The following is a 27215-nucleotide window of genomic DNA, read 5'->3' as shown; positions in this document are numbered from 1 at the left end:
CCCGCTAATCACCCACTAGGCCACTGACAGGGGGCCCCACCCTTGGTCAAACCCCAGTCAGCGCTGGGTTTGACCGGGATTAGCTCCTGTGTCACTGACGTGTGGCCCCCACACGTCAGGTTTGACCTGGAGGCGCCCTGTTGACCTGCTGACGTCATGATGATGTCAGGCTGACGCAATAAGTATTTTCTGGAATTTAAATAATCTTAAATGATTTAATAATTTCAGAAAATAGCTAAAACTTCAATAAATCATAGAAAATTAACCGTAACTCCAAATTTAATAAATTATATATGAAAAATTATCAGAAAAATTCAAGGAATCCATCTGTACCATTTTCATGCATGTTAGAACAACTTATAGGTGTTGTTTAGCACAAATCATATAAAGGGCATTTAAATAATCACATATGGAGTTTGAATTTGAATCTTGTATTCAAACCAACTTCATTTAATCTGTTGCTAGTTGCATTAGCTCAAAACACATTCATTTTGCCATGTCATGATCATGCATCATATTGTGCATTGCATTGATTGTGTTTTTCTGTGTTGCCGGTATTTGTCCCCTCTCGATAGACGTGATACCGATGATGTGATCGTTGACACTGATGAAGACTCAATGTTATCTTCAGAAGTGCCAGGCAAGCAAAACCCCCTTGTTCATTCTGATACAATCCTACTCTCTCGCTCCTGCTCTCTTTTACTGCATTAGGACAACACCGATTCATCTGTTACTTGCTGCGGTAGCTGAACCCCTTTATCCTTTGCATGACCTGTCATTGCCACAGTAAATAGATGAAACCCACTAGCATGAGTAGGAGTTGTTTGAGCCCTGTTGTGCCTACTCATTCATGCTTGTTTGTCATGCCTGCTACTGCTTAGAGTTGAGTCAGGTCTGATTCATCAGGGATGAATCAGAGGCGTGTGAACTTGTCCTACTATGTGTAAGCTAAGTGTGTGAACACGATTTGGTAAAGGTAGCGGTGAGAGGCCATGTAGGAGTACATGGTGGGTTGTCTCATTGCAGCCGTCCTCAGGAACTGAGTTCTGTGTTTGTGATCCATGATTCAGCTACTACCACGCATTGGGCCCGAAACCAATGGACCCTCTCGGCTTCTTAATCACCCTTGTCCTCTGTCCAGGAGTTGCAAGTAGTTTCTGGTGTTTGTAGTATGCTGGAGGCCGTGCGCAGCGCTGACCGTAGGGGTGGGCTGTGATGCGGTAGGCACGTGGCCGGGTAAACCGGGCGCCCGTTTGGTGTCACGGAACCCTGTACACATCGTTTGGGGCTGTGAGCGAAACTCCGGCCGGATCTCCTCATGGATGGAACCCGAATAGGCGATAAACCTGGACTAGAGACTTGAGTGTTTAGGTAGGCCGTGGCCGACACCCACGTTGGGCTTCCGCTTGAAGGTTGCCGAGTACATGTCGTGTAAACGGCGGTAAGTGGTGAGAGCGTGTGTGAAGAAGTACACCCCTGCAGGGTTAATATGATCTATTCGAATAGCCGTGTCCGCGGAAAAGGACTTCTGGGTTGCTTATATCAGTTCATAGACAAGTGAAAGTGGATACTTTAAAATACGCAAGATAAGCGTGAGTGCTATGGATGGCGTTTTCGTAGGGAGACGGGAGCGGATCCATAGTGGTGTATTGATATGGTGAATATGTGGACTCGTGTGCGCCACCTCAAAAGAGTCGCTTGCAGTCGTAGTTTAGGATAGCCACCGAGTCAAAGCTGGCTTGCTGCAGTTAAACCCCACCATCCCTTTGTTGATAATGATGCATATGTAGATAGGTCTGATGTAAGTCTTGCTGGGTACATTTGTACTCACGTTTGCCTATTTTATGTTTTGCAGAGAGACTTCGGTCTCGCTAGTAGTTCCACGTGGTCTTCGACGTTTAGCTTGTTACCTCAGCTACGATCTTGTGCCTCGGCAGGATTTGGTAGATAGTCAGGCTTCTCAGCCTTTTCATTTATAGATGTCTGTACTCAGACATGATAGCTTCCGCTTGTGCTTTGTTTGTATGCTCTGAATGTTGGGTCATGAGACCCATGTTTGTAATATCTCGCTCCTCGGAGCCTATTGAATAAATTACTTGAGTCGTAGAGTCATGTTGTGATGCCATGTTGTATTGCACATATCGAGCATATTGTGTGTATGTTATTGAAATGCTTGGTATGTGTGGGATCTGACCTTCTAGTTGTTTATCTTTAGTAGCCTCTCTTACCGGGAAATGTCTCCTAGTGTTTCCACTGGGCCATGGTAGCTTGCTACTGCTCCGGAACATTTAGGCTGGCCGGCATGTGTCCTTCTTCGTTCCTGTGTTTGTCCCTTCGGGGAAATGTCACGCGATGAGTACCAGAGTCCTGTTAGCCCGCTACAGCCCGGTTCACCGGAGTCCTGCTAGCCCAGTGCTACAGCCTGGATTCACTCGCTGATGACCGACACGTTCGATGCTGGGTCATGGATGCCTGTCCCTGTAAGTCTGTGCCGCTTTGGGTTTACAACTAGTCATGTCAGCCCGGGCTCTTTATCATATGGATGCTAGCAACACTATCATATACGTGAGCCAAAAGGCGCAAACGGTCCCGGGCAAAGGTAAGGCGACACCCGTGGGAACACCGTGCGTGAGGCCGCAAAGTGATATGAAGTGTTACCGGCTAGATCGATGTGACATCGAGTCGGGGTCCTGACACCCGTGCTGAGGGACACCTGACCTCGTGAGGGAGAACTGCCTCTGCTCCGTAGACGAGGAAGAACGGGATCTCGCCAGTCGGCTTGGTTGCTGTCGTGCGGATGGACCACAGCACGGACTGCAGTTCGTCGTACCAGCCCCTGCCACAGGCCTCCAGCTTCTTCTTGAAGGTCCTGGCTTGAGGCCCCTCAGGACCTCCGCGTTGGCTCGTTCAGCCTGACCATTGCTCCGGGGGTGTGCTACCGAAGCGTAGCATATCTGCGTTCCAAGGTTAGCACAGTACGTTTTGAAGAGATTACTGGTGAATTGCGAACCGTTGTCCGTGATGATGCGGTTCGGCACCCCAAACCGACTCACTAGGCCCTTGATGAACTTGACTGCCGAGCCTGCCAGGATTGTGCGTATAGCTTCCACTTCGGCCCACTTGGTGAACTTGTCCACAGTGATGTAGAGGTAGCGATAGCCCCCTGGCGCCCGAGGGAACGGGCCCAGAATGTCCAACCCCCAAACTGCGAACGGCCAAGAGAGGGGTATGGTCTGCAGACCTCCCGCAGGCTGATGGATCTGTTTAGCATGAAACTGGCAGGCCTTGCAAGCTTTTACCAGCTCAACGGCGTTATTGAGTGTTGTGGGCCAGTAGAACCCGCTGCGAAACGCCTTGCCGACAAGGGTTCGTGATGACGAGTGGTGCCCACAGTCTCCGCCGTGTATGTCCGCCAGCAGTTCCTTTCCTTGCTCCGTGGAGATGCAACACAGGGACACGTTGTTTGGCAGCTTCCTGTAGAGCTCGCCATCCTGAATGCAATAAGCCGTGGCCTGTAAAGCTACACGCTCCGCCTCCTCCTCTTTCTCCGGCAGAATCCCTTGCATCAGGTAGTCCTTGAGCTCCGGGATCCAACATCCCTCCTGAGGCTCCAACGCCAGGAGCAGACGCGCTCCCGAGGCCGGGCCGCAGACCGGAGCTCCCGAGGCAGGCGACTGAGGAGGCTCCCCTCTTGGTTGCGCCGTTCTTGCCAGCAACGGCACCGCTAAGGGCTTGAAGAGCCGCTCCTCGAAGACGCCAGGCTCCTGCGGCAGCCGCCTAGACGCCCTTTTGGCAATGTCGTCAGCCTCCTGATTGGTGCCGCGAGGCACATGCTGCAATTCCAGTCCCCAAAACTGTTTCTCCATCCTGCAGACTTCAGCAAGGTAAGCCTCCATGTGCTCGTCCTTCAGCTCGTATACCTTGTTGGGGAAGTTGACGAGGAGCTGTGAATATCCCTTGATGGTGAGGCGCTTTACCCCTAGGGCGATCGTAGCTTTCAAGCCCGCTATCAGGCCTTCATACTCTGCTATGTTGTTGGAGACCTTCTCTCTGTGCTGGAAACAGAGTTGCACGGCATAGTAGAGTTTGTCCTGGGTGGGGGATACGAGCACTGTGCCAGCCCCCGCGCCGTGCCGGGAGAATGCCCCATCGAAGTACATGACCCAGCCGTCTGGCGCTTCGCTTCCTGGGGAGAGTAATCGGTCTTCACCTGCCTCGAGACCCGGTGCTTCTGTCCATTCTGCCGCAAAATCTGCCAGCGCGGCTCCCTTGATGACTCTGGTCGTACCGAACTCCAGCTGAAATGCTTGTAGTTCGATATTCCACTCTATGACCCTTCTAGCTGAGTTGGGGCTCCTGAGTACCCTTTCCAAGGGGTAGGTGGAGACGACCTTGATGGGGTGGCCCTGGAAGTAGTGCTGCAATTTGCGCAAGGCCACCAATAGCGCAAGGAGGAGCTTTTGAGGCATGGGGTACCACACCCTTGCGTCCCGCAGCACCGTGCTGACGAAGTACATGGGATGCTCGATGAGATTGAGGGTGTCTGTGCAGCGTGCGTTCTCCAGTGGTCGGGGCGCCTCCTGAGGCGATGGAGCCCCCAGCGCTTGGTCGTCTGCAGAGGCCTCTCCCCCCCAGGTGCGTCCTCCTGGCGCGGCCGTTCCTCTCCGGCTGCGGTTGTGGTTCTCGTGAGGCCCTCCTAGCCTTGCTCTGCCTCAGTCTGGGCGTTTGATGTGGCTCCTGCTCGGCGCTCTTCCCTGACCGCCACCAAGGCTGCGCTAGCGGAGTAAGGGGTGGCCGCAAGGTAGAGCACCAGGGGCTCCTGAGGGCGTGGTGCCACCATCACTGGTGGGCTGGTGAGGTACCTCTTGAGATCCTGGAATGCCCTGTCGGCCTCCTCAGTCCATTCGAAGGGGCCCTTTTTCTTCATCAGCTTGAAGAAGGGCAGCGCTCGTTCCCCTAGCTTGGAGATGAAGCGCCCCAACGCAGTCACGTGCCCAGTGAGCTTCTGCATTTCCCTGTGGGTCGTCGGCGGGCTCATGTCCTCGACCGCCTTGATCTTCTCTGGGTTGGCCTCGATGCCCCTGTGGGACACGAGGAAACCCAGGAGCTTGCCGGAGGGGACTCCGAACACGCACTTCTCCAGGTTGAGTCATAGGTCCACTTCTTTGAGGCTCGCAAAGGTTTCCTCTAGGTCCTGAATCAGGGTTTTTGCTTCCCGAGATTTCACCACGATGTCATCGATGTAAGCCTCGGCGTTCCTCCCGAGCTGCCGGCCTAAGGCGATGTGCATCAGTCGCTGAAAGGTTGTGCCCACGTTGCGCAACCCAAATGACATGCATGTATAGCAGTATACCCCGCACGGGGTTAGGAAGGCCTTCTTCTCTATGTCTTCCACCGCCATCTTGATCTGATGATAGCCTGAGAAGGCATCCAGGAAGCACAACAGGTCACATTCTGCGGTGGAGTCGATGGTTTGGTCAATGTGGGGGAGCGGGAATGGGTCCTACGGGCAAGCTTTGTTGAGGTTGGTGAAGTCGACACACATGCGCTCCTTTCCCCCCCTTCTTTGGCACGACAACAGGATTAGCCAGCCAATCGGGGTAGCGGACCTCGCGGATAACCCCTGCCGCTTCTAGTTTCCGGGTCTCTTGAACGATGAAAGCCTGTTTCTCGGCGGACTGCCTCCTTGCCTTCTGCTTCACGGGGCGTACGTTGGGACACACGTTGAGGTGGTGCTCGATCACATCTCTCGGAACTCCTGCTAACTGATCAGGTTCCCATGCGAACACATTCTTGTTCGCGCGCAGGAATCCGTTCAGGGCCTTCTCTTGCTCGGGCTCGAGATTGGCCCCTATGGTGAAGGTGGCGCCGGTGGACCCGTCCTCGTCGACCGGTACTTGCTTGGTTTCCGCCTTGTCCTGGGTGAATAGCTGCTTCTTTTTAGCTGGCGCAACCCCCTTGGGCTCGGGGGTGTCGGTGCCGGCGGGTCGTGCTGCCGCGGTAGCCCTGAAGGCAAGTCGGAGCACCTGCAGCGCGTCCTTTGTATCCCCCGGCACGGTGAGGACGCCGCTGCTCCCGGGCATCTTCATGAGGTTGTACGCTGGGTGAGTCGCTGCCATGAACCGGGCCAAGGCCGGGTAGCCGAGGATGGCGTTGTACGGGAGGCCGATGGGGGCGATGTCGAAGTCGATCATCTCCGTGCGGAAGTTGTCGTAGGTGCCGAAGGTCACCAGGAGGCGGATCTGCCCCAAGGACGCGGTGGAGCCGGCTCCGACGCCTATGAAGGGCCTGTTGGGTTGGAACCGCTCTGGTGATACTTGCAGGAGACTGAAGGCCTCCACCGAGAGCACGTTGAGGCCGGCGCCACCGTCGATGAGGGTTCTGGTGACGGCCACTTGGCAGATGGTGGGGGTGCACAGCATTTGGAGCGCGCCCGAGCTGGAAGGGTTGAAGGGGAGGTCACCCGAGTCGAAAATCAGATCGGCCTCGGGCGCCGCCCAGCCCGGGGGAGCTTCTTGATGCTTGGAGGCCACGCTGATCTGGCGGGTGAATGGCTTGACGTGGTGGCTCGAGGGCGGCGCTTGGGAGCCTCCCAGGAGGGCAGCGACAACTGGTGGCGCTGGCGCGGTGAAACAGGCGAGGAATAGGTCGCGTAGCTCTTCCCAAGAGGTCACGGAAGCCGTCGGTAGGTGGAAGAGCCACATGCGCGGGACACCGGTGAGGGCCATGGGTAGCCAGTTGGCCATTACCTGGTCGTCGCCCCCGGCTCTGAGGACGGCCTCCTCGTACGCCAGCAGGAAGACCAGCGGGTCTGCCGCGCCGTCGTAGCGCAGCGGCATCTCGGGCTTGAACTTGTGCGGCCATTGCACCTGCCGCAGGGGGGGCCAAGGCCGGGAGCCCCTTGGCCCCTGCGCTGGCGTCCGCTGCCGGGGCCTGCAGCGCGTCGTCCGCCATGGGTGCAGAGCGCGATGTTGACGGAGAGAGGGTTGTCGGAAGGAAGGTAGGATTCCGGCGCACCCCTACCTGGCGCGCCAAATGTCGGATTTTGGGTTCCGGCAGACCCTAGAGGTTCGAACACTGGGGTGCGCGCGGAGATCTCTCCCCTACCGTTCTACGTCTGATCCCCTCATGCGAACTAAGATGAAAACGATGAACAACACAAGGGACACGAGATTTATACTGGTTCGGGCCACCGTTGTGGTGTAATACCCTACTCAAGTGTGTGGTGTGGTGGATTGCCTCAGGGCTGATGATGAACAATACAGAGGAAGAACAGCCTCGTGAGAGGTGTTCTTGAGCTGGTGCAGTGAGTTCTACTTGGTCTCCAGATGCCTCTACTCTGTGGTGGCTAGCTCTATTTATAGAGGCCCTGGGCCTCTCCTCAAAATAATTGAGCGGGAAGGGCGCCAACAGTTGGCCATTTTGAAGGGGAACATCTAGTACAAGTTATCTTGACCAAAGGTGGTCTTCGGCTGCCAAAAGCTCTGGTGGTGACGCCGTCTTGGGCTCCACGGTGACCTCCGTCCGGCCGTCCGGCTGGTCTTGGTCTCGTTGCACTGGAATGGTAACCTTTTCCTGATGCCTTGGCCTGTGCTTGCCTCCTTTGCACCAAAGGGGAAACAAGGACTCTGCACAGGACAGCGCCCGCCTGGCGCCCGCCTGGTCTTGATCGTCATGGCTTGCATCACTGGATCCTCGCGAGGTACCCTTGCATTGATCTCTCTGCCTCCTCATGAGCCTGCCTGATGAGGCCGCTCCTGAGGAAGCTTCCTGTCGTCCGCCCCGCGAGGCTTGGCCCCTCGCGAGGGTCTTGAGCTTGTGCTGATGAAGATGGGCCGCGCTAGGCCCCCACTTGAGCCACGCCGCAGGCCGCAGGCAGGCAAGTCTGGGGACCCCCGTTCCCAGAACACCGACAGAGCTAGTCTAGTAGAGGCTTACTAGGGGCATTGTGTTTTGTCTATGTATCCACACATGTATCAAGTTTCCGGTTAATACAATTCTAGCATGAATAGTAAACATTTATCATGATATAAGGAAATATAAATAACAACTTTATTATTGCCTTGAAATACGCCAACTCAACAAGTACCTTCGGAGACACCTATAGAGCACCTTTATAATCCCGCGGTTACGTTGTGACGTTTGGTAGCACACAAAGTGTTCCTCCGGTAAACGGGAGTTGCATAATCTCATAGTCATAGGAACATGTATAAGTCATAACAAAAGTAATAGCAACAACGATCAAGTGCTAAGCTAACGGAATGGGTCAAGTCAATCAGATCATTCTCCTAATGATGTGATCCCGTTAATCAAATGACAACTGATGTCCATGGCTAGGAAACTCAACCATCTTCGATTAACGAGCTAGTCAAGTAGAGGCATACTAGTGACACTATGTTTGTCTATGTATTCACACATGTATTATGTTTCCGGTTAATACAATTCTAGCATGAATAATAAACATTTATCATGATATGAGGAAATAAATAATAACTTTATTATTGCCTCTAGGGCATATTTCCTTCAGTCTCCCACTTGCACTAGAGTCAATAATCTAGATTTTATTGTAATGATTCTAACACCTATGGAGTCTTGGTGCTGATCATGTTTTGCTCGTGGATGAGGCTTAGTCAACGGGTCTGCCACATTCAGATCTGTATGTATTTTGCAAATCTCTTTGTCTCCCTCCTTGACTTGATGATAGATGGAGTTGAAGCATCTCTTGATGTGTTTGGTCTCTTGTGAAATTTGGATTCCTTCGCAAAGGCAATTGCTCTAGTATCGTCACAAAAAGATTTTCATTAGATCGATGCACTAGGTATTACATCTAGATCGGATATGAACTCCTTCATCCAGACTCCTTCATTCGCAGCTTCTGAAGCAGCTATGTACTCCGCTATACACGTAGATCCCGCCATGATGCTTTGCTTGGAACTGCACCAACTGACAGCTCCACCGTTCACTATAAATACGTATCCGGTTTGTGACTATAGAGTCATCCGGATCAGTGTCAAAGCTAGCATCGACGTAACCATTAACGACAAGCTCTTTGCCACCTCCATAAATGAGAAACATATCATTAGTCCTTTTTAGGTACTTCAGGATGTTCTTGACCGCTGACCAGGGATCCATTCCTGGATTACTTTGGTACCTCCCTGCTAGACTTATAGCAAGGCACACATCAGGTCTGGTACACAACATTGCATAAATGATAAAACCTATGGCTGAGGCATAGGGAATGACTTTCATTTTCTCTTTATCTTCTGTAGTCGTCGGGCATTGAGTCTGACTCAACTTCACACCTTGCAACACAGGCAAGAACCCTTTCTTTGACTGATCCATTTTGAACTTCTTCAAAACTTTATCAAGGTATGTGCTTTGTGAAAGTACAATTAAGCGTCTTGATCTATCTCTATAGATCTTGATGCCCAATATATAAGCAGCTTCACCGAGGTCTTTCATTGAAAAAACTCTTATTCAAGTATCCTTTTATGCTATCCAGAAATTCTATATCATTTCCAATCAACAATATGTCATCCACATATAATATTAGAAATGCTACAGAGCTCCCACTCACTTTCTTGTAAATATAGGCTTCTCCAAAAGTCTGTATAAAACCATACGCTTTGATCACCTCATCAAAGCGTATATTCCAACTCCGAGATGCTTGCACCAGTCCATAAATGGATCGCTGGAGCTTGCACACCTTGTTAGCACCTTTAGGATCGACAAAACCTTCTGGTTGCATCATATACAACTCTTCTTTAAGAAATCCATTAAGGAATGCAATTTTGACGTCCATTTGCCAGATTTCATAATCATAAAATGCGACAATTGCTAACATGATTCGGACAGACTTAAGCATCGCTACAGGTGAGAAAGTCTCATCATAGTCAACTCCTTGAACTTGTCAAAAACCTTTTGCAACAAGTCGAGCTTTGTAGACGGTAACATTACCATCATCGCTAGTCTTCTTCTTGAAGATCCATTTATTCTCTATGGCTTGCCGATCATCGGGCAAGTCAACCAAAGTCCATACTTTGTTCTCATACATGGATCCCATCTCATATTTCATGGCCTCAAGCCATTTTGCGGAATTTGGGCACATCATCGCTTCCTCATAGTTCGTAGGTTCATCATGAGTAACATGACTTCTAGAACAGGATTATCGTACCACTCAGGTGTGGAATGTGCTCTGGTTGACCTACGAGGTTCGGTAGTAACTTGATCTGAAGTTTCATGATCATTATCATTAGCTTCCTCACTAATTGGTGTAGGCATCACTGGAACTGATTTCTGTGATGAGCTGATAACCCACAAGTATAGGGGATCGCAACAGTTTTTGAGGGTAGAGTATTCAACCCAAATTTATAGATTCGACACAAGGGGAGCCAAAGAATATTTAAAGGTATTAGTAGCCGAGTTGTCAATTCAACCACACTTGGAGATTAATTATCTGCAGCAAAGTGATCAGTAGCGAAGTAGTTTGATAGTTTTGATAGTAGTAGAAGCAGCAACGGTAACGGTAGCAGTATTTTGTAGAAAGTGTAACAGTGATGATAGCAATAGTAACTTATCAAGATCAATATAGGACAAATTCCTAGGCATTGGACGGTGACTTGTTGGATGATATTCATCATGTGACAGTTATAACCTAGGGCGATACGGCACTAGCTCCAGTTCATCGATATAATGTAGGCATGTATTCCGTAAATAGTCATACGTGCTTTATTAAAAGAACTTGCATGACATCTTTTGTCCTACCCTCCCGTGGCAGTGGGGTCCATATTGGAAACAAAGGGATATTAAGGCCTCCTTTTAATAGAGAACTAGAACACAGCATTAACACATAGTGAATACATGAACTCCTCAAACTACGGTCATCACCGAGAGTGGGCCCGGTTGTTGTCACTCCAGGGTTGTCGGATCATAACACGTAGTAGGTGACTATAACTTGCAAGGTCAGATCTAACACGTGGATATAATGATAAATTCATAAACGGTTCAGATCTGAAATCATGGCACCTGGGCCCAAAGTGACAAGAATTAAGCATGGCAAAGTCATAGCAACATCAATCTAGGAACATAGTGGATACTAGGGACCAAGCCCTAACAAAACTAACTCGAGTACATGATGAATCTCATCCAACTCCTCACTGACCAGTGAGCCTACGATGGAATTACTCACTCCCGGTGGGGAGCATCATGGAATTGGCGATGGAGTTTGGTTGGTGATGACGAAGAACGAAGATCCCCCTCTCCGGAGCCCTAAACGGACTCCAGATCTGCCCTCTCGACGAAGAACAAGGCTTGGCAGCAACTTCGTCTCGTGAAATGCGATAATTCTTTGTCCCTGATTTTTTTCTTGAATAATGTGAATTTATAGTATGAGGGGGGTCGTCAGCGGGGCCACCAGGTGGGTACAACCCACCTGGGCGCGCCAGGAGAGGGGGCGTGCCCTGGTGGGTTGTGCCCACCCAGGGGCCCCTCTCCGGTGGTTGTTGGCTCCAAAAATCTTCTTTTATTCCATAAAAATCCTCGCAAAGTTTCGTTTCATTCCGAGAACTTTTATTTCGGCAAAAAAAACACCATGGTTGTCCTACTGAAAATAGTGCCAGTCCAGGGTTAGTTTCATTCTAATCATGCAAGTTAGAGTCCAAAACAAGAGGAAAAGTGTGAGAAAAAGTAGATACGTTGGAGACGTATCAACTCCCCCAAGCTTAAACCTTTGCTTGTCCTCAAGCAATTCAGTTGATAAACTGAAAGTGAGAAAGAAAAACTTTTACGAACTCTTTTGCTCTTGTTTGCATAAATAAGCTTAAACAACACCCAGGTTTTCAGCCAACATTATAACTAACCATGTCAACAATAACATTTAAAGATTATATTAACTCATATCAATGAAATAATCAGCTAGCGAGCGATAATAAGAGATCTCAAACAGCAACATGTTTTCAAAACAACCATGATATAATATGACAATAGTGGTATCTCACTAGCCCTTTTCGAGACTGTAAAACATAAATGCAGAGCACCTCCAAAGTTCAAGCAGCAACTAAACATTGTAATTCATGGTAGAAAAGATCCTGTCATGATGCACCCAACATTAGCTACACATAATGCACAAATCATGACAACTGTGCTCTCTCAGTTTCTTGTGCTTGTTTCGGAAGGTGATGACACAACATAAAAGTAAATAGAAAGTCCCTTCACAGAGGGAAGCACTGATTTGCAGAGGTGCCAAAGCTCAATTTTTAAAACAGAGATAAATGATATTTTGAGGCATGCACCCTTCTTATTCACTTTACGACCATCAGTTATCAACATCTTCCATGCTAAGCACGCTAGTGGCGGTTCCCAAGCGATAAAAGTAAAGGTTTTGACTCCATTGGGAGTTACTGTTTGATTATTTCAGAGATGAACTCTTTTTCATTTTTTTGCAGTTTGGGACTGGGCATCCCTAATACCGCCCATTTTCTCATGCGATGGCGTGTGAATAAACACTTAACCTGAGAATAACTTGCTTAGCACAGAAGATATCAACCACCTCCTATCGTTCCACGAACGATCCAGGCACACAAAAAGGATAATTTTTTAGAAGTTTTTAGAGGTGGCACATGCAAATTTACTTAGGACGGCAGGGTATTACCGCAGGTAGGTATGGTGGACTCATCTGGAATAACTTTGGGTTCAAGGTTTTTGATGTACAAGCAGAGTTCCCACTTAGGACAGGCGAAGGCTAGCAATTAGATTGAGAAGCGGCCAGCTAGAGAGCAACAACGATCATAACCAGACATTATGCATAAGTAACATTCGACACTAGCATGAGTAGGATATGAACACCATGAACATAAATATCATAGAGGCTATGTTGGTTTTGATTCAACTACATGCATGAACTTGTGCCAAGTCAAGCCACTCGAACATTCGGAGGAGGGTACCATATCATCATACTACATCACAATCGTTTTAACGCTATGTTGATATCCAAGATAAATCATTATCAACTCCCAGCTACTTATGCATGGCATGAGAAACTATAATATCTAATTTTCATTGCAAACATGTTTAATCATAATGGGCTGAATCATGGATACTAGGTTAAACATATTTACACAAACAGAACAAGTCGAGTTCATACCAGTTTCTCTTTGCCACGGCCAGTTCATCGAATATCGTCATTATTGCCTTTCACTTGCACGACCGAATGTTATGAAAATAATAATAGTGCAAGAGTGCCATGGACTAAGCTGGAATCTGCAAAACATTTTATTCAACAAGAGAAGACAAGGTAAAATGTGCTCTTTATTAGTTCAACATTTATTCATATGAGAGCCACTCAACATTTTCATCGTGGTCTTCTCCTCGGTAAGACTCGAATAAAAAGAAGAGACGTTCAGAGAAACACACTGAAATATTTTTGGATTTTTTGGTTTTCTTGATCAAGCAAAAAAAAGGGGAAAGCAAAAATGAGAAAAACTATTTACACGGGAAGGCTCCCAACAAGCAAAAGAAGAACAAGGCAATCTTTTTGGATTTTCTTTTTAGTGCTACTACTAAGCATGCAAGGAAAGTAAATTACTACAACTAATTTGTTTGGTTTTTCTAAAGTTTTCCAAACACACAAAAAGAAAGCAAGAAAATAAATCTAAGCATGGATGATACAATGAAAAAGTGTGAACACCGACAAAATAGAATGGTATGAGTGAACATGAATATAATGCCGGTGAGAAACACATACTCCCCCAAGCTTAGGATTTTGGCTTAGCTTGGTAATCAATGAGTAGCCTGGAGGATAGTAGGGATCCCGAGGAGCAGGCATCCACTCATCCCACTGCTGAGGTGCCTGTGCAGCCTCTGCAGCAGTGTGAGCGTTCCAGTAAGCGAGGATGTCTGCTGGCATAATCCAGTATCCGCCCCTAGCAACAGAATCAAATGAAGCAGGTGCAGGCAAGGGGATAACATCAAGAGTATCAATGCTATAGACCAGGTTATACGGGATGGCAATGTTAGGACAATCTCGTGCAAGAAAATGATGGTTCCATGGCTGCACGGTCCAGGTAAACCTTAGTCAAAGGGTAATCATGAGGGCGTATTACCTCAAAGTGAGCCGCCAAGTGAGTAGCAAAAATCCCACCATGTATTTTACCCTGGGATTTATTAAAATGGAGGCGACGAGCCACAATAGCTCCGAAGCTATAAGTGTTGTCGCCCTCTAATGCACGACGCAAAACAGCAAGGTCTGGTGAACTAAGTGCACCCACCTTCTCCCTAGCAAGCAAGCACTTAGCAACAAATAAAGCAAAATAGTGTACAGCAGGAAAGTGTATGCTAGCGGAAGTGGTAGCTGACACCCCTGTCTCATCCCCCACAGTCAAAGTGCGATAAAAGTCCTCAAACCCAGCCGACCTATGCTCAACCAAGTTCCCATCAGAAGGGATCATGCATATGTTACAAAATTTAGTAAGTGGTATCTGATGGTTTTCGGCATATAAATCAAAGCTCACTTCAGGAGGATTATTTCTAGGCAGGAAAGTAAAACTTTGAGCAAACATGTTTGTGAGGATTTGGTGTTGGTCACACTCATCTGCGATGAAGTTGGTGAGGCCGACATTAGCAATATATTGCATGAACTCTTCATGAATTCCAGCCTCTTGCAGGAACGGGGTGTGCGCCATTCGCACTGTCGTACCTCCGCCAACCTCCAAGGGTGGAGATCACTGTCAGAAGACTCCCCAATAACACCCTTGGAGTTCTTCTTAGAGCCAAATTTCCTGAAGATATTCATGTCCGCGTACAATTATTCCTATGAACAAAAATCTGAATTTTTAGTTCACAAAATTTTCTCAACAAGACTTCACAAAACTAATAGCAACTACTCATAGGGGTACATAGAGGTCATAGCAAGCATTCAAACTACTTAGAACACTAAGAATTCAACATGCAAGCTCATCTACAGCAGCACCAAGAGTGGCTAATTATTCAAAGTATAAACCACAAAAACAAAAACTAATTGGACAAATGGTGGAGTCACTACCAAGCAACAATCCCCCGAAATAGTTTTAGAAATGGAGCTTCGAGCAAAGAGATCAAAATCCGCGGGTTTGAGCTCAAGAACACGGGAGAGAAAGCAATGGGGATTTTTTCTGGAGGTAATTGATGATGTGGGTTAAAGAGATAAGTGAGGGGGCCCACATGTGGACCACAACCCACCAGGGCGCGCCTGGGGGTCCTGGCGCGCCCAGGTGGGTTGTGCCCACCTGGTGCACCTCCCTCTGGTATTATTTGCACCAAAAATTCTTAAATATTCAGGAAAAAATCATATAAAATTTTCAGGGCATTCTGAGAACTTTTATTTTTGGCTCATTTTTCATTGCAGAGGAAATTCAGAAAACGAGCAAGACAAGGCATTTTATGTTATTTAACTACAAAAACATAAAGCAAAAAGTAGAGACAAAAGGTAGTGCTTACTAAATTCATCAACTTCATACCGCTCAAAAATGATTCATCAATAAGGTTGATCAAGTCTTATTAACAAGCAGTTTCGATTAGCATGAAACCGAAGAACTTACGTAAATCACTAAGTTACCTCAATGGGGATATGCATGTCCCCAACAATAAGCATTTCATATTTCTTTTTGACAGTAGGTAGAGGTATTTGAAAACTTCCAATAGTGATTGTCGGAAATTTTTCAATAACATCAATACCATTCACTTGGAATTATTTCTTCGGAAAGTGCACTGTGTGCTCATTACCATTAATATGAAAAGTGACCTTGCTTTTATTGCAATCAATAACATCCCTTGCAGTATTCAAGAAGGGTCTACCAAGTATAATCGACATGTTGTCGTCCTCGGGCATCTCAAGTATAACAAAGTTAGTCAAAATAGTAACATTAGCAACAACAACGGGAACATCCTCACAGATACCAATAGGTATGGTAGTTGATTTGCAGCCATTTGCAAGGATATTTCAGTAGGTGTGAGTTTATTCAAATCAAGTCTTTTATATGAGGAGAAAGGCATAACACTAACACCATCTCCTGAATCACAAAAAGCAGTTTTCACATAATTCTTTTTGATAGAGCAAGGTATAGTTGGTATTTCCGGATCTCCAAGATTTTTAGGTACTCCATCTTTGAAAGTATAATTAGCAAGCATAGTGGAGATTTCAGCTTCTGGTGTTTTTCTCTTATTTGTGATGATGTCTTTCATATACTTTGCATAAGGAGGCATTTTTCAGAATATCAGTCAAGCGAGTACGCAAAAAGACTAGCCTCAGCATTTCAGCAAAGCGTTGAAATTCTTCATCATCTTCCTTTTTAGTTGACTTGGGTGGAAAATACATAGGTTTTTAAATCCACAGTTCTCTTTCTTTACCGTGTTTTCTTGCAATGAAGTCACTTTTATCATACCTTTTATTCTTAGGTTGTGGGTTATCAAGATCAACAGGTGGTTCTATCTCAACATCATTATTTGGTTCTTTTTCATTATCTGGTTGAGCATCTTCATGAACATCATCTTTATCTTTTTCATTATCACTAGGTGTATGTTCATTACCAAATTGAGTTCAGCATCAGAGATAGAAATTTCATTTTCATTATCAGGAGGTTTCTCTATTTCAGGTTCACTAGAAGCATGCAAAGCCCTATCATTTTTCTTTTTCTTTTTCTTTTTAGTAGGACTAGGTGCACTAGTGTTAGCTCTTTGTGAATCTTGTTTAGTTCTTTTCGGGTGTCTCTCAGGATAAAGTGGTTCCTGAGTCATTTTACCTCCTCTAGTTGCAACTCTAACAGCAAAGTCATTTATATTATGATTCATTTCATCAAGTAATTCTCTTTGAGATTTAGCAACTTATTCTAAACCATAGAAGCATGTTTTCCCACACCTCTAACATCATTTGAGATTCTAAATAACAAGTCACTCAAGCGAGCAATCATATCAGAATTATATTTCAATTGTTTCATAACATTTGCATTGAAGTGATCTAGTTTTCTAGTGTAATTTTCAAACTCATAAAGGCATTGGCTAGGATGCATATTGTGAGGGTTATCATTTTCATTGAACTTCATAAGAGAATTTATCTCTACCACCTTAGGCAGTGGTGGTGTTTCAAGCCCATGTATTTCTTCAATAGGAGGTAAATTTTTAACATCCCCAGCTTTAATACCTTTTTCTTTCATAGATTTCTTTGCCTCTTGCATATCCTCGGGACTGAGATATAATATACCCCTCTTTTTCGGAGTGGGTTTAGCCGGTGGTCAGGAATAGTCCAATCATCATAATTTTTCAATATGTTATTCAATAATTCTTCAGCTTGAGCAATAGTTCGTTCCTTGAAAACACAACCAACACAACTATCTAGGAAGTCCCTAGAAGCATTGGTTAGTCCATTATAGAAGATATCAAATATTTCATTTTTCTTAAGAGGATGATCAGGCAAAGCATTAATTAACTGGCAAAGCCTCCCCCAAGCATGTGGGAGACTCTCTTCTTTAGTTTGAACAAAGTTAAATATTTCCTGTAAGGCAGCTTGTTTCTTATGAGCAGGAAAATATTTTTCAGAGAAGTAATAAATCATATCCTGGGGACTACGCACACAACCAGGAGTAAGAGTATTGTACCAAGCTTTAGCATCACCCTTTAATGAGAAAGGAAATAATTTGAGAATAAAGTAATAGTGAGTTTTCTCATCATGAGTAAAAAGGGTGGCTATATCATTCAACTTAGTAAGATGTGCCACAATAGTTTCAGTTTCATAACCATGGAAAGGATCAGATTCAACCAAAGTAATTAACTCTGGGTCGACAGAGAATTCATAATCCTTATCAACAATACAGATAGGTGAAGTAACAAACTTAGAATCATACTTCATTCTAGCATTCAAAGATTTTTCTTTGTACTTGCATAGCAATTTCTCTAGATCATCTCTATCCTTACAAGCAAGAATATCTCTACATGTCTCTTCATTCATAACATAACCTTATGGTACCTTAGGCAATTCATATCTAGGAAGGCTAGTTCTAGCAGGTGTTTCAGGAGTTTCAGTTTCAAGCTCATCATCAGATTCAACAATATCATGTTGTATTACTCTAGCAATTTGTTCATCAAGAAATTCACCAAGTGGCACATCATCATTATCAAGCATGGTACTAGCATCATCATAAGAATTATCCATAGCAGAAGTAGCATCATCAATAACTTGCGACATATTAGAATTGATAGCATGTGGTGGTGTTGCAAGTTTACTCATAACAAAAGGTGAATCTAAAGCAGAACTGGATGGCAGTTCCTTACCTCCCCTCGTCTTTGAGGGAAATATCTTAGTCTTCGGATCCTTCACATTCTTCATAGTGATAATATGATAATAATCCCAAGTGACTCAACAAATATTGCTACGCTCCCCGGCAATGGCGCCAGAAAAAGGTCTTGATAACCCACAAGTATAGGGGATTGCAACAGTTTTTGAGGGTAGAGTATTCAACCCAAATTTATAGATTCGACACAAGGGGAGCCAAAGAATATTTGAAGGTATTAGTAGCTGAGTTGTCAATTCAACCACACCTGGAGATTAATTATCTGCAGCAAAGTGACCAGTAGCAAAGTAGTTTGATAGTTTTGATAGTAGTAGAAGCAGCAATGGTAACGGTAGCAGTATTTTGTAGAAAGTGTAACAGTGATGATAGCAATAGTAACTTATCAAGATCAATATAGGACAAATTCCTAGGCATTGGACGGTGACTTGTTGGATGATATTCATCATGTGACATTTATAACCTAGGGCGATACGGCACTAGCTCCAGTTCATCGATGTAATGTAGGCATGTATTCCATAAATAGTCATACGTGGTTTATTAAAAGAACTTGCATGACATCTTTTGTCCTACCCTCCCGTGGCAGTGGGGTCCATATTGGAAACTAAGGGATATTAAGGCCTCCTTTTAATAGAGAACTGGAACAAAGCATTAACACATAGTGAATACATGAACTCCTCAAACTACGATCATCACCGAGAGTGGGCCCGGTTGTTGTCACTCCAGGGTTTTTGGATCATAACACGTAGTAGGTGACTATAACTTGCAAGATCGGATCTAACACGTGGATATAATGATAAATTCATAAACGCTTCAGATCTGAAATCATGGCACCTGGGCCCAAAGTGACAAGAATTAAGCATGGCAAAGTCATAGCAACATCAATCTAGGAACATAGTGGATACTAGGGATCAGGCCCTAACAAAACTAACTTGATTACATGATGAATCTCATCCAACTCCTAACCGACCAGCGATCCTACGAAGGAATTACTCACTCCCGGTGGGGAGCATCATGGAATTGGCGATGGAGATTGGTTGGTGATGACGAAGAATGAAGATCCCCCTCTCCGGAGCACCAAAAGGACTCCAGATCTGCCCTCCCGAGGAAGAACAGGGCTTGACGGCGGCTCCGTCTCGTGAAACGCGATAATTCTTTCTCCCTATTTTTTTCTGGAATAATGTGAATTTATAGTATCAGGGGGGTCGTCAGCGGGGCCACCAGGTGGGTACAACCTACCTGGGCATGCCAGGAGAGGGGGGCACGCCCTGGTGGGTTGTGCCCACCCAGGGCCCCCTCTCCGATGGTTGTTGGCTCCAAAAATCTTCTTTTTTTCCATAAAAAATCCTCGCAAAGTTTCGTTTCATTTCGAGAACTTTTATTTCTGCACAAAAACAACACCATGGTTGTTCTGCTGAAGACAGCGTCAGTCCGGGGCTAGTTTCAGTGAAATCATGCGAATTATAGTCCAAAATAAGAGGAAAAGAGTGAAAAAAGTAGATCACTTCTTCCCACTCATCAAGTTCTACTTTCTTCCCACTCACTTCTTTCGAGAGAAACTCCTTCTCTAGAAAGGATCCATTCTTAGCAACAAAGACCTTGCCTTCGAATCTGTGATAGAAGGTGTACACAACCGTTTCTTTTGGGTATCCTATGAAGACGCACTTCTCCGATTTGAGTTCGAGCTTATCAGGGTGAAGTTTTTTCACATAAGCATCGCAACCCCAAACTTTAAGAAACAATAGCTTAGGTTTCTTACCAAACTATAGTTCATACGGTGTCGTCTCAACAGATTTAGATGGTGCCCTATTTAACGTGAATGCAGCTGTCTCTAATGCATAACCCCAAAACGATAGTGGTAAATCGGTAAGAGACATCATAGATCGCACCATATCCAATAAAGTATGGTTACGACGTTCGGACACACCATTATGCTGAGGTGTTCCAGGTGGCGTGAGTTGTGAAACTATTCCACATTGTTTTAAATGAAGGCCAAACTCGTAACTCAAATATTCGCCTCCGCGATTAGATCATAGAAACTTTATTTTCTTGTTATGATGATTCTCCACTTCATTCTGAAATTCTTTGAACTTTTCAAATGTTTCAGACTTGTGTTTCATTAAGTAGATATACCCATATATGCTCAAATAATCTATGAATGTTAGAAAATAATGATACCCGCCACGAGCCTCAACACTCATTGGACCGCATACATCGGTATGTATTATTTCCAATAAGTCAGTGGTACGCTACATTGTTCCGGAGAACGGAGTCTTAGTCATCTTGCCCATGAGGCATGGTTCGCAAGCATCAAATGATTCATAATCAAGTGATTCCAAAAGTCCATCTGCATGGAGTTTCTTCATGTGCTTTACACCAATATGACCTAAACGGCAGTGCCACAAATATGTTGCACTATCATTATCAACTTTGCATCTTTTGGCATCAATATTATGAATATGTGTATCACCACGATCGAGATTTAACAAAAATAGACCACTCTTCAAGGGTGCATGACCATAGAAGATATTACTCTTATAAATAGAACAACCATTATTGTCTGATTTAAATGAATAGCCGTCTTGCATCAAACAAGATCCAGATATAATGTTCATGCTTAATGCTGGCACCAGATAACAATTATTCAGGTCTAAAACTAATCCCGAAGGTAGATGTAGAGGCAGCGTGACGACGGCGATCACATCGACCTTGGAACCATTCCCGACGCGCATCTTCACCTCATCCTTAGCCAATCTTTGTTTAATCCATAGCCCCTATTTCGAGTTGCAAATATGAGCAACATAACCAGTATCAAATACCCAGGCGCTACTACAAGCATTATTAAGGTACACATCCATAACATGTATATCAAATATACCTTTGCTCACTTTGCCATCCTTCTTATCCGCGAAATACTTGGGGCAGTTCCGCTTCCAGTGACCAGTCCCTTTGCAGTAGAAGCACTCAGTTTCAGGCTTGGGTCCAGACTTGGGCTCCTTCCCGGGAGTGAGAACTTGCTTGCCATTCTTCTTGAAGTTCCCCTTCTATCCCTTGCCCTTTTTCTTGAAACTAGTGGTCTTGTTAACCATCAACACTTGATGCTCTTTCTTGATTTCTACGTTCGCAACTTTGAGCATAAGCGAAGAGCTCGGGAATTATCTTATCCATCCCTTGCATATTATAGTTCATCACGAAGCCTTTGTAGCTTGGTGGCAGTGATTGAAGAACCCTGTCAATAACACTATCATCTGGAAGATTAACTCCTAGCTGAGTCAAGTGGTTATGGTACCTAGACATTCTGAGTATGTGTTCATTGACAGAACTGTTCTCCTCCATCTTGCAGCTATAGAACTTGTTGGAGACTTCATATCTCTCAACTCGGGCATTTGCTTGAAATATTAACTTCAACTCCTGGAACATCTCATATGGTCCATGACATTCAAAATGTCTTTGAAGTCCCGATACTAAGCCGTAAAGCATGGCACACTGAACTATAGAGTAGTCATCAGACCGTGTCTGCCTGACATTCAAAGCGTCTACATTAGCCGGAGGGGGCTTGTCACCTAGTGGTGCATCAAGGACATAATTCTTCTGTGCAACAATGAGGATAATCCTCAAGTTACGGACCTAGTCCGTGTAGTTGCTACCATCATCTTTCAACTTAGCTTTCTCTAGGAATGCATTAAAATTCAAGGGAACGGTAGCACATGCCATTGATCTACAACATAGATATGCAAAAACTATCAAGACTAAGTTCATGATAAATTAAGTTCAATTAATCATATTACTGAAGAACTCCCACTTAGATAGACATCCCTCAAGTCATCTAAATGATCACGTGATCCATATTAACTAAACCATGTCCGATCATCACGTGAGATGGAGTAGTTTGCAATGGTGAACATCTCTATGTTGATCATATCTACTATATGATTCATGTTTGACCTTTCGGTCTCTAGTGTTCTGAGGCCATGTCTGTACATTTTAGGCTCATCAAGTTTAACCCGAGTATTCCGCACGTGCAAAACTGTCTTTCACCCCTTGTATGTGAACGTAGAGCTTATCACACCCGATCATCACGTGGTGTCTCGGTATGACGAACTGTCGCAACGGTGCATACTCAGGGAGAACACTTATACCTTGGAATTTTAGTGAGGGTCATCTTATAATGCTACCATCATACTAAGCAAAATAAGATGCATAAAAGATAAACATCATATGCAATCATAATATGTGACATGATATGGCCATCATCATCTTGTGCCTTTGATCTCCATCTCCAAAGCACCGTCATGATTTTCATCATCACCGGCTTGACACCTTGATCTCCATCATAGCGTCGTTGTCGTCTCGCCAACTATTGCTTCTACAACAATCGCTAACGCATAGTGATAAAGTAAAGCAATTACATGGCGATTGCATTTCATACAATAAAGTGACAACCATAAGGCTCCTGCCAGTTGCTGATAACTTTTACAAAACATGATAATCTCATACAACAATGTATATCACATCATGTCTTAACCATATCACATCACAACATGCCCTGCAAAAACAAGTTGGACGTCCTCTATTTTGTTGTTATAAGTTTTATGTGGCTGCTACGGGCTTATAGTAAGAACCGTTCTTACCTACACATCAAAACCACAATGATGTTTCATCAAGTTTGCTGTTTTAACCTTCAACAAGGACCGGCCGCAGTCAAATTTGATTCAACTAAAGTTGGAGAAACAGACACCCGCCAGCCACCTTTATGCAAAACAAGTTGCATGTCTGTCGGTGGAACCGGTCTCATGAACATGGTCATGTAAGGTTGGTCCGGGCCACTTCATCCAACAATACCGCTGAATCAAAATAAGACGTTGGTGGTAAGCAGTATGACTATCATCGCCCATAACTCTTTGTGTTCTACTCGTGCATATCATCTACGCATAGACCTGGCTCTGATGCCACTGTTGGGAATGTAGCATGCAATTTCAAAAAATTCCTATGCTCACACAAGATCTATCTAGGAGATGCATAGCAACGAGAGGGGATGTCAGGACCCTGATTCCAAGTCACATCGATCTAGCCGGTAACACCTGATATCACTTTGCAGCCTCACGCATGGTATTCCCATGGGTGTCGCCTTACCATGGCCCGAGACCGTTTGCGCCTTTTGGCTCACTTATATGATAGTGTTGCTAGCATCCATATGACAGAGAACCCGGGCCGACATGACTAGTCGTGAACCCAAAGTGGCACTAACTTATGGGGATAGGCATACATGAATCAACATTGAGCATGTCAGTCAGCAGTGTGCGAATCCGGGTTGTAGCACTGGGTGTCGGTGCTAAAACCGGCGGATCTCGGGTAGGGGGTCCCGAAGTGTGCGTCTAAGGCAGATGGTAACAGGAGGCGGGGGACACGATGTTTACCCAGGTTCGGGCCATCTGGATGGAGGTAATACCCTACTTCCTGCTTGATTGACCTTGATGATATGAGTATTACAAGAGTTTATCTACCACGATATCATAGAGGCTAAACTCTAGAAGCTAGCCTATGGTATGATTGTTGTTGTCCTACGGACTAAGCCCTTCAGTTTGTATAGACACCGGAGGGGGCTAGGGTTACACAGAGTCAGTTACATGGGAGGAGATCTACATATCCGTATTTGCCAGGCATGCCTTCCACGCCAAGGAGAGTCCCATCCGGACACGGAACGAAATCTTCAATCTTGTATCTTCATAGTCCAACAGTCCGGCTAAAGTATATAGTCCGGCTATCCGAGGACCCCCTAATCCAGGACTCCCTCAGTAGCCCCTGAACCAAGCTTCAATGACGATGAGTCCGGCATGCAGATTGTCTTCGGCATTGCAAGGCGGGTTCTTCCTCCGAATACTCCATAGAAGATTTTGAACACAAGGATAGTGTCCGGCTCTGCAAAACAAATTCCACATACCCCCGTAGAGAGAATAATATTTCCAGAAATCTAATCTGCTGACACATTCTGTAGCATGACATCATACCACGCCCCGGTCATTATTCAAACCATTTTTCTCAACCAGTCACTACACATATTGTGAGGCGGTTTTCTTGGCATGTCTTGTCGAAGCAGAGATCGTGTCCCCTTATCACGGGATTCTCATCAATATGGGTGTGGGTAACCCAACCGCGCCATCAATTACGACGTTTGGGGAATAAGCGAGTTTACCAGGCAGGTGGGGAGGCGCATAGTTTCTTCCGCCCTTATAAAGGGACAAGGATTCACCTTTTTCACCCACGCCCTCTTCCCCCTTGCTCATCCATTCTTGCGCACTCAAGCTCCAGCACCCAAGTTCGCATTTTCTTCTCAATCCACTCCAAGCATGTCCGGAGCGGGAGGCAAGTGGTTGGTCTCCTCTATTACGGAGGAGGACATCAAAAAGCTATGGGGAGCCGGATATCAGGCTGCGGATATCGCACACCGGCTGCCAGATGAGGGGAAGATCGTCCCTACTCTAGAACCCCATGAGAGGGTGGTTTTTCTTACCCACTTCATCCGTGGACTGGGATTTCCCCTCCACCCATTTGTCTGCGAGCTCATGTTCTACTACGGGCTGGACTTTCACGATCTGGCCCCCAATTTCATCCTCAACATCTCAGTGTTTATTGTCGTGTGTGAGGCCTTCCTCCGCATCAAGCCCCACTTCGGCCTGTGGCTAAAGACCTCCAATGTTAAACCGAAGGTGGTGGTCAGCGAGCAAGCGGAGTGCGGAGGCACCATGGTGGGCGAAATGCCCAACGTCACCTGGCTCGAAGGCTCCTATGTGGAGACCATAAAGGGGTGGCAATCAGGGTGGTTCTACATCACCGAGCCACGCGACACCAACTGGGTGGCGGCCCCCGAATTTCGATTCGGAATCCCCACGCGGCTCACCTCCTGAAAAGAGAAGGGCCTATCCTGGGGTTCCTCGGTAGAGCTGACCGGACTCTAGACCTGCGGAAAGAACATGATGAGCAAGAAAATGAAGCTCGTCAATGTGGTCCAAGTCATGCTCTTCCGCCGGATCCTCCCGTGTCAAAGACGGGCATTCAATTTGTGGGAGTTCGACCCGGCCGAGAACCAGAAGCTGCGAAGGCTTTTCGACACGACGCACAAGGACGTCTGGAAGGTGTTGTTCAAGGGTGCCAAGGTGCCTCCTCCCCTTATTGAGGACTGCGGACTCAGCGCAAAGCGCCTTGCCAATCCGGTAAGTCTTCTATATCTCATAAGATGTTCATTTTTCCCAATTTAACCACGCGCGGGATCTAAGCCACAACGCCATTTAACAGGACTGGGTAGCGATAGCGGAGCAGATCGATTGTCCAGCCCCCCTGCCCGAAGATCCAGCGGATGCTCTCCTAACAGAGATGCTTGTTCCGGCGCCTTATGAGGTGCCGGTGAAGAAGGCCAAGAAGAAGGCCACGGGGACCAGGAAGGGTCTCCGGCGCAAGGTTATATCGGACTCATCGTCCGAAAACACCGAGGTGCACTCCTCCCACAAAAACGAGGAGGAGGAAGAGGAAAGTTCCCCCCCCCCAGCCGGGGGGGGGGGGGACAAGAAAAGGAAGGCCGCCCCATCAGGGGAGGCCGGAGGGTCCAAGAAGGGAAGGACCCTCCTCCCGGACTGCTCCACAACGGCCGCTTTCAGCGACGAGGAGTGGTTACCCAGGGACAAGCCCCTGGCGAAGTCGTGAGTATCCGGATACCATAATAATTGTCGATATGTCTTATAGTATTGTTTCTTATCACGCCATGCATGATTATGCAGCCCATCCCGAGCCCACATCGACGTATCATCGTCGGATGATTCTTTGGGCTTGTCGGATATGAATAGCGATTCTCTCCCGACCGCCTTCTCCCCCGCCCCACGGACGAAGCCGAGGTGTTGTCTCAAATGGAACTGAATCAGGGGGAGATAGTTCCGGAGGCACCCCAAGGCGACATTCCAGGCGCTGGGCGCACGAGGGGCAAGACTTCCCTGGGCCCTAACGCCGGGGGTAGCAAGTCTTGCCCGAAGCTGAATACAGCGCCGGAACCTCCAGTGGTTCCGGATTCTGTCAGGCAACCCCTCGCTAAGGGGGCAAGCCATCTATGCCGATGGCCTCTGTTCATCCAGAGGCACCGGACAACTTGCTGGAAGTGTTTCGCGGCGCTTCCATTGACGAAGAGCACCGCACTATTATGAGTGCGGCAGTCAAGAAGGTTCAGTCCGCCAAGAGCGGACTGATTGAAGCTTGTGCCAGCCTCCTAATAGGCTTTGAGGTAAGTAACCAGATTATGAGAAGATGTTACAGTATAGACAGTAGCCCCTGATGCTCTATTTGGCGTTCGCGAAGAAAGGCCGAATAGAGGATCAAATAATAATCGCAGGTGAAAGCACAAGTGCTCCCTAGGTGGTTTTGGTAATTAATGTCAACATATCTCTTGTTGGACTAACACTTTTACCTAGTATGTTTCATATGAGTTCAACAATAAAGTGGCATGGACTAGAGGATGTGGAACCCCTTCTAGATGCTAAGGACAAAAGGATTGGCTCAAGCTTCAAGCTCAAGACACTACATTTTCTATTTTAGTGATCCAAGATCACATTGAGTCTATAGGAAAAGCCAATACTATCAAGGAGGGATGAGGTGTTGCTTGATGAGGCTCTTGCTCAAAATGCTTAGTGATATGCTCCAAATCCCTCAACTACTTTCTCACATCCACATATGACCTAAACCAAAAGTCAACGTCGGCCCCACCGATTCTTTCTATCCGGCGCCACCGAGTTCAGATGTCATAGCCACTGCCACAAACCCTAGGAAAATCGGTCTCACCGATAGGGATCTCGGTCTCACCGAGATGGGGTTGCAATCTCCCTGTATGGATTTATTACCAAAATCAGTATCACCGAATTT

This window comes from Triticum aestivum, chromosome 5A (assembly GCF_018294505.1).
Source record: "Triticum aestivum cultivar Chinese Spring chromosome 5A, IWGSC CS RefSeq v2.1, whole genome shotgun sequence".
NCBI lineage: Eukaryota > Viridiplantae > Streptophyta > Magnoliopsida > Poales > Poaceae > Triticum > Triticum aestivum.
This window is presented reverse-complemented; position numbering follows the sequence as displayed.